At 43.1% G+C, this 9,350-nt stretch overlaps 1 pseudogene; it reads left to right on the plus strand.

Moving 5' to 3' along the window:
* The first annotated feature begins 1,379 nt into the window (after positions 1-1,379).
* On the plus strand, positions 1,380-5,777 carry LOC105905385 (annotated as a pseudogene).
* The last annotated feature ends 3,573 nt before the right edge of the window (positions 5,778-9,350 follow it).

The following is a 9,350-nucleotide window of genomic DNA, read 5'->3' on the forward strand; positions in this document are numbered from 1 at the left end:
CCGTGTAGATAATAAAAATACATTTTACACAACTTCATCAGGTCTGATATATTTTATCCTACCCTTAAAGATGTAGTCCATTATTCTAGCAAAAAGTTGTTTATATTTGAGCCTAACACCCAGTCACTGTGTGGCCAGGTCCAAGCCACTTACCTAGGCAAGGTTATAAGCACAGATGAGGGCAGAGAGGTCACCGTGGAAGCAGAGAAAGGGTGGAGCTTCATAAGGTTGGGGGATAAGTTCTATCCAAGGGCCAAGGAGAGCTTCCAGAAGGCTCTGAAAGCCAAGCCTGACAGTGTGTCCTACAACATGGGCTATGCAGTGGTCCTTTACCGATTGGAGGAGCTCGTCAGGACGGATGGTAAGGTCGAGCCCGAAGACAGCCTTGCAGCCAAACAGTTACAGAGAGCCTTGGACCTCGACCCCACCGACGCTGAGGTGATGGTCCACTTAGCCCTGAAACTTTAAGGCTTTAATCCTTTGAAATGCAGAGAGCTGATCCGCAAGGCCCTCATGAAATGTCCAGTCAGGCCCCAGATAACCATGTTCACCGCCACATACTTCAGGAGAGAGGTTTCCACTGAGGAATCCTTAGAAATTCCAAGAGGGCTCCCAAATCATGCAACAGTTTCAGTTTCATTTCGCCAAACGTCAGAATTCATGTCTGAATGGGTGGGTCTATCTATCGATGTTTGTGGAGTGTAGGCTTCCCCTTCAAAAAAAATGCATGAACAACACTGAGACTGTTTAAGCCGGCTATATTTTCAGAATGAAGTGAGTATTCAAACTATACTGTCAAGTATAGCCGACACCTCTTAGATCTTAAAATGGATTTCGCCGAGCTACATTTTGTTGCGCCTGCAACAACAGATTAGAATGTAGATTTCAGTCTGCTATCCGATACGACATATACTGTAGGCTATAGCCTACACTACGTGTGTGGTGTCAGTGTTCTTCATGTGTTATTCAGTCATCTATAACTTTTAGTTGCTGTATGAGACCTATCCTTTAATTATTCCTTTAATTATCGCATGTTGAATAGGCACTGGCCTATATTTCGCCTATATCGATTTTCAGTTGTCGACAATGAATATGATTGTAGGTGAAACCGGGGTTGTTACATTAGTTTAATTAAATCGGTCTCATAAAATGTAATAATCATTACATTTAGTATTTCATATTTTATAATTAAATTACTAAAATCATGGAAAGCTCTAGTTGTACCACTATGCTACAGTCTAAGTATGGTATCACAATACTATCGTACTACAATATCACTACAAAGTCTATAACACTTCATGAAATAACCAGAGAAGTGAAGGAAATAGTGCGCATACGTCTGTGTGAGAGGCGGCAATTAGATTGGTGGTGGTCAACGGATGCGAGTGCAGCTCCGAGGCCAGATTCGTCTGGTTTTAGGCGCCAATTTAAGTTGGGTGATGGGCACAGAATGCAATGAGTACCTAGACAATGGATTCTTACCTCGAGGTTAGAATCCAGGCTATAGGCCTTTCACTCAATACAATATATTTAAGCAGCACTCAAATCGTGATGTGTACTTGTATATGTTTAGATGGTGATTGAGGGAGTTAGAGAGAGAGAGAGATGGTGCATGCACATTCTAACAAATTAGCAAAGTAAAAGAGAGCAAGATAATGTCACGGTCACAAACCGTGCAAACTGTGAATTACAAAGTGCACATTTAAATCATAAATGAAATAAAACAAGGATACTTTCACACATATATTAACACACATATAGGACTAATCTCTGCCCAGATGTCAGCCTTACTTGATTAACGCTCTTGCTCACATTAAACGGTGTTTTACGGAATTCCACATGAACAGCGCGGGGCGCAGATTCAGGGGAGATGTCCGTGTCCTTCTGCAGCTCGTCAGCTGAAAACTCGTGCAGACCTCGTTGGGCGTCAGACGGTCTCGAAGGATGTAGAAGTTCTTTTCGTCGACGTAAATAAATGAGGAGGGAACAGGTCACCTTCTCTTATTCAATAAACTGCTGGGCTGCAGTATAATTCTACCTGTATAACTTAGGTTGCAGCTAAACGAGTCAGAGTATTTTCGTAACTTCGGCCAAAACCAAAAATTCAATACGATTCGTTGTTGCGTGGTCCTTTGTTCTTGTTCTGCAGTGATGGTATCTCTTAAATGAACGGTATTCACTGTTGTAAACCCACCGCCAGAGAGACAAATATTTGGGTTTTCCGCGGCTTTAAAGGGAAAAATGTGTCATCCTTTTATTGCCTTGTTGCAGCCAATGTGGTATCAATGAAATGTAGATAAGAAAATCAAAGTGATAAGAGAATTGTGGGTAATGTAGTCCATGGTGGGACATTCACTTACACGATATAGCGTAAAAATTAGCTTCCCACTACGGTGTCCTAGGGTGCAGGTCCGATTCCAGTGCTGGGCTGTGTACATTTATATAAAATCGCATAGCAAGGGACACTTCGCCTGTGCCAGTTTTATGTTTACGGATTACGCTCAAACATCTTGCGCACTTCACACAGCGGAGACTAATTTCACTATGTTTATCCCAGACATCTACGCCAATCAATGAAACAACAGCTGCATGTGTTCAACAAATTTACCTGGAAGTAGCTTGGGACGCAGATTTCGCCAGTGACCAAACTTAACACAGCAAAATGTAGTGACAATATCTTACTTTTATATGGTCCACTGAAAGTTATCCAAGTAGCAGACAGTCTACTGCTCACTAATGAAGCATATATGCGAGATATGATGAACTAGTAGATAGTTAGAGACCTTTTTTAACCAGCAACATTTACTTTTAATTACACTTGGTATTTTGACCTTTAGAATTGTTTCTTTTAACGGTGACAGGAAGAATTTCACTTTTCATTAGGCTATATATTTGATTATAATTTTGCAGACTTTTTCTGTAGGACATATAGGCGCTGATGCCTTATCTCTTTTCAGCCCTTCTAATGACAAAGCTTTGAAAACCAAGCTACTACAGCTGGAGTGTCACTTCACCTGGGCTCTGACCAAAGAAAACATAGACCTGTCAGATCTGCAGAGGAGGCTGGAAGACCAAATAGAGCTGGACCTGGGCAAGAAAGTTAGGCAGCACGATCATATTGTTTGTTGGGCTATGTCAGGTACCTACAAGGATTCCAAGACGATGCCCTCGCAAACCTGCTGAAATCGGAAGAGCTCACAAGGGAACACGGTGAGGATTGTGAGAGATTTCTCATTGTCACATATGGCAACCTTGCCTGGCTACATTACTACCGGGGATCGTACTCCGAGTGCAAGAGCTTCTTGGAGAAGCTCGTAGGGATAAAGGAGAAGTTCCCCACTGGGTCCCCAACCGTGCTTCATCCAGAGGTTTACGGTGAGATGGGCTGGACCTTCCTCAAGTTCAACTACAAGTACTATGAGAAGGCGAAGGAGTGCTTCAAGAGAGCCTTGGAGCTGGAGCCAGGCGACAGTGAGTTGAACGCCGGCTACGCCATCGCTCTCTATCGAACAGAAGTCGAGCCGCCAAGAATAGAAGACTCGCTGACAGTAAAGCAACTCAGACGAGCCATTGAGAAAAACCCAGATGATGCCGTTCTAATGGTGTTGCTGGGCCTGAGGTTGGCTCTGTTCAAGCAGTACAACGAGTCAGAGAAGCTGGTCGATGAGGCTTTTGAGATGGATCCAAGCAACCCACATGTGATTCGCTATGTCGGGAAATATTTCCGCCATTGTGGCTCCGTGGACCGATCCATTGCACTGCTCAAGAGGGCCGTGGAGCGCAACAATAATTCTGCCTTCCTTCATCATCAACTGGCTCTGTGCTACAAGAGGAAGAAGACGGACCTGTTCCGTCAAAGAGGCGCCTGGGGCAAAGGACCTGAGATCAGACAGCTCACCCGTCAGTGCCTCGATCATCTTGAACTGGCCACGACCCTGAAGTCTAACTTCATTATCGCCATGGCTGAGCTAGCTCTGCAGTATGGGGAGAGTAAAGATATTACTCGGGCTGAGGACATGTTCCAGAAAACATTTAAAGTGGCGAAGGAGAACCACGAGAAATTGCAATCGATACACCTTTACTATGGTGAGTTCCTAGCCTGACGATGTCATACTCATAATTCTAGTCAGAATATGAGTCTGAGACCGCTCCGTTGGGCTGTGATTATGGGGCGTGTTTCAACCGAACTAGGAAAAAAAAGGCCTCTTCGCTCAATTGGATAGGCCTACAACCAATCAGAGCAACGTAGTATGACCATAACGTAGACCATGGGGCCAGCTGATACATTAAACTTTTACCGGATCCCGTAGGAAGGACGGCAAAAACATCTTTTCGATCGACAAATGCCTTGATCGCGTTTCTCTGTTCCTCTTTCAAAATGAATGTGCTGTCAATGTCTTCTAAAACAGACTCGAATTTCCACATTTCAGCTCTCCAACGGCAGCCATGTTTGTTGAAAACGAATTCACCCCAAAAGCTCTTTGGTGACGTGGTTGATTACGTTAGGGTTGATCATCTGTCCATCATCGTATAAAGCCCGCCCTGACAATTTGATTGGTCTATATCTCCTCACAGATTTTTGTGAGGAGATAATTTCTCCCCAATGGAGCGACACCAGACCGAACTTCCCGACCAAATAATTTGTGGGCGTGGCTAAGTTCGTCTGGCATCCAGGCTAGTGAGTTCCAGCAGTACTGCAACAAGTCTGAAACACTGGCTGTCAAGCACTATAAGGAGTGTTTGACACTTGGGCAGGACACAGGCGAGGGGAAGCGGAGCGCCAGCTCCCTGAAGAAGCTGGCTGAGAAACGCCCGGAGAAGCCTTTGGGATCCTGGGATTCGTCCACAAGGCAGAGGGAGAGAGACGGCAGGCATTGGAGTGCTGTGAGAAAGCTCTGCAGTTTGATTTAAAAAATGACGAGTATCTCAGTGCCCTGTGTGACCTTCGGTTGTCATTGCAGTAATTCTTCCTCCATGTCATATAACGGCGAATAGCTACAACCACAGCAAGTCACATCACAAACATGGACATTTAGCCACTATTAATATAAAACTTGGTTGATGTGACAGCAGTCATTGTGCTAGACTGCATCTGGTGGAGAGTTGGGAAATACTGTTATGCAGCAACAAAACCTAAAAACCAACAAAATATTGATCACCATAAAGTCATGTATTTTCACAACACTGCTTTGTAAACGTTCACTATTAAATACATGAGCACTTTACTACATTATGTTTCTTTCTGTCATTTAGTAAATCCGTGTCACCTTATTGTAACTGAAATTAACTTGTTTATGGGAGCAAAAGTATTTGAATAGTTCTGTTTATATGTAAATCTATCTTTTACCAAACTCAGCCCTCAACACTTATAATATTATATAATATTTATATTTTGGCAGATGTCAGACGGCGACCGCAGCCAGCAGCAGCGAGCTGGAGATGAGTGAGAAGCCACTGAGGCAGAAGGGGGCCGTGTAGGTACAGGTTGTGTCCACTAGCCAACTTGGGACAAGGATGGAGGGAAGGAGAGACAGAGGGAGGTGTGAAGTGAGAGAGAGAGGGGGGGAGGTAGAGTCAAATAAAGAAGGAGAAAGTAAAACATGTAAATACTCTGTTAAGGAAACAATATGTTTGAAAGGAGTACTGTGTATATTCTCCACTAGAGAGCAGTATAGTGAAGGCTGCATCTGTGAGAGGAAATACTTTGCTATAATGTGTGTGTTTGTGTGCATGTGAGAGAGGAAGAGATGTTCCCTGTGTGTTTTTGAGGTCATCGGTGCATCGTCTTTCTTCTCTCTCTCTCTCTCTCTCTCTCTCTCGATCTCTCTGTGTATGGTGTGGGTGGTGGATGGAAGGTTAGTTGTTTTAATGATAAGGGACCTCAGAAAAAAGCCGCCTTGAAGGCAGAACACTTTGACCATTTTTACTGAAGTCTTATTTTGTAGTACCGTGTAGATGATACAAATACATCTTACACAACTTCCTCAGGTCTGATATATATTATCCTACCCTTAAAGACGTAGTCCACTATTCTAGCAAAAGGTTGTTTATATTTGAGTTTATTTTTGAAATTGGCTAATTTCATTGTCAGGCTTAGTGATTGGGCAACTGTCGCTGTGGAATCTGCAGTCACAGCAGTCAAATTCTCCATTTAATTCATAAAGAACAGTTGTCAGTCATTTACCAGTATAATTTTTGAGTATTCCCAGCAGTCAATTACTCATCTTCAATGTCTCTCCTCGTAGAACTAAGCTACTATTCATGGTCAAAAGAGGGGGAAAACAGACAGGCTTAGAACAGATCATCCTGTTCCAGCGATTTTGCTGTGCCAATGATCGACTAACGATTTTGTTGACCCAAGCCTCCGATTGGTTGACCATTTACCAGTATCAATTTTGAGGATTCCCAGCAGTCAATTACACATCTACTGTCTCTCCTTGTGGAACTAAATTACTGTTGATGGTCAAAAGCGGGAAAAAACAAACTTAGAACTTAGAGAAGAGAACGCTTAGAACAGATCCTCCTGCGATTTACTGTGCCAATGATCGACTAACGACCTTGTTGACCCTCACCTCCGATTGGTGGGCTGAGCAGATACGGAATGGCGTGCAGGAAGTAGACGACCCCCAGGGCCGACGACAGGTATGGCGTGCCCACCACGTCGGCGGTCACCACGGGGATGAGCGCCACGTAGGCTCCGTCGAAGTAGCCGTAGAGCACGGAGAAGGGTATGAGGAGGGCAAAGCTGCGGAGCAGAGGGATGAACAGGCAGCACAGGCCCTCCATGCCCACGGCGAAGAGGTAGCACAGGTTACAGTGCCTCTTCAACCACCTGTGGGATGTGAACAAAACATCAGAGTCAGTCACAGTCAGTTATAATTCAGTCAGACTCTACTCAGAGCATATTTAGACCACCTCCTCCAGACCTACACTGAAGTTGAAATAAACACTTACAGTGAGTCTTCAATCTAGTCGAACTAGGTTGTCTAGTAGGACTATACTGTCGGTGAGAGAGTCATTTTTTATTGTGGACATTCTTTTCAGCCAAACCACAAATATTCATTATAAACGCATTCAGCATGTCAAGAAACATTTGGTGTCCAAATGTTGCTCTTTCCAGTTTGCATTTGCACTCGGACTTAGCACTACCATTCTGAGCAAAATGAGGATGAAGCCTGTGTAAAAACAAATTACTTGAAATTTAAAAATGAACGTCTTGATGCAAGCATAAAGAAGGCTGCCATATTTTCTGCACTTGAGTAAGGAAAGCACAGTTGGAGCCAGATCATGCAGAGTAAAGGCAATTTGGGGTTAGTTAGACTCAAGGTCAAACAGAGTGTCACTCACGTACACCCTGAACCCACCCACTACTAGACATATTTGGCTGAGTCTGCTATCAATTCTGGTAACATCAAGACCATGCTCAATACCGTAAGCGCAAGTTAGTAAGTCATTACTTGGTACACATTAATCCTAGCTATTCCGAAAATCAAAAATATTAACTATTGAACACCTTCACAACAAACACCTTCTCTCTTTGCTTTGGTGCAATTTCAGATCGCTGACTAGCAGCACAATGTGAATTTCCATGAGATGACAAGAGACAACTACATATGAAACATATATATACATTATATTAGCCTAAGTTAAAACCTTTGGGGTTAGTCTTTATTATTTTCCTGCGGCCAGCCTTTCAAGTACACTAGAACTGTTCCTGCTAATTCTTTTTCTACATGACCTCACTCAATTTTTTACAGTCATTGCTTGTATGGCATACGTATATGTATGGTCTATTTACCAAACTCCTCCATCAACGCTTATAATTTTATACCATATTTAGATTTTGATAAAGAGGCCCAAAAAGATGCAATGAGGGGCGCCATACCTCCTGTCAGTAAGCCATCCAAATGAGATATTTCCAAAGATGTCGATGACACCCAGGATGGACATGAGGAAGGCAGCCTGGTGGTGGCTGACCCGGACGTCCAGTGCATATGGCACCAGGTAGACGAGGCAGACCAGGTAGGCTGCAAGCGAATTAGATACTTCGGCTATTGTATTGGGAAAGTAGACAGGTCAAAGTCTACTCCGTAACATCCACCTTCGGTGAGGTGTGCACTGCCCTGCTATTGTTTCTGACATTACATGTGACAGGGCAACAGCCGAGTGATCCTTTCGTAAATTGAAACTCATTAAGACCTACCTGAGGCTTGGGGCAGGAGAGGCTTAATGGGCTGGCTTTCCTGTCCATTGAAAAAGCAAATCATGCATCACCACTTTTATGTTTGAAAGGCGTCGTTCGGATTGCAGGTGTGCTGTGCCTCTGGCTGTGCTTAGTCAGCTTGTCGGTCTTGACGTTCATGATCGTGTTGTCACATGATCAAATAGAGACTTGACATTGGACAACAAGATACATATTTACCAGCAATCATCATTGCATATCTGTATATGACAAAAATAACAAAGAAAATAAGAAATTATTCATTTAATTTTTATAGTTTATATAGTTTATGTAGGATAAGCATATAATTGTGTTATAGATTGCTACTAGGGATGCACGATACCACTTTTTTACAAACCGGTACGAGTATTTTTATTTGTGTACTTGCCGATACCGAGTACCGATACCGATACTTCTTAGATTTGGTCTCCATGAAAGTGCAATTAATTTGGAGGCAGATTTTATTTTATCCTCTGCAGATTATGTCAAGCCTATAGTACAAAATTAACAGAAGGCTATCCCAAGCCAAAAATAAACCGAGCTTTCTGGTTTTAACACACAAAAAAAGCCTTCAAACAGACAATATCATCACATTAGACAAAATGCAAATATAACCAGATAAAGGCAATTCAATTTGCTGCATAGTTAACAACACAGTCTGCTTAACAAAAAGTGAACAGAACTATTACTGGATTAGCACAAGAGCACATTTCAGTTACAAAAGGATCAGAAGAATCTCCTGCTGAAGTACACAAACAATCACTTAACCTATGTGGCACAGTCTTTCTCTCTACCTCTCTCTTTCTGTGTGTGCGTGCGCGTTTTTTTCTTTTGCAAGACGTCAGTTAAGATTGGTTGCTTCGGTCTTGCGCCACTAGCATCAGTGAACTCTGTGTACTTAGCACTATGGTGCGTCTTCAGATGTTTAATCAAATTGCTTGTGTTAAACAGAGTACTTTCCTGTCCGCCCCTCGACACCGTAGCAGTGCAGATAGCATAGCCCGGCCAGTTTGATGCAGTGAAATACTGATGAGTGGTATCGGTGCTTGGTATCGGCAATTCAACAACGAGTACGAGTACGAGTATTTTAACGAAGTATCGGCACCGATACCGATACTGGTATCGGTAT

This window comes from Clupea harengus, chromosome 23, assembly GCF_900700415.2.
Source record: "Clupea harengus chromosome 23, Ch_v2.0.2, whole genome shotgun sequence".
Lineage (NCBI taxonomy): Eukaryota > Metazoa > Chordata > Actinopteri > Clupeiformes > Clupeidae > Clupea > Clupea harengus.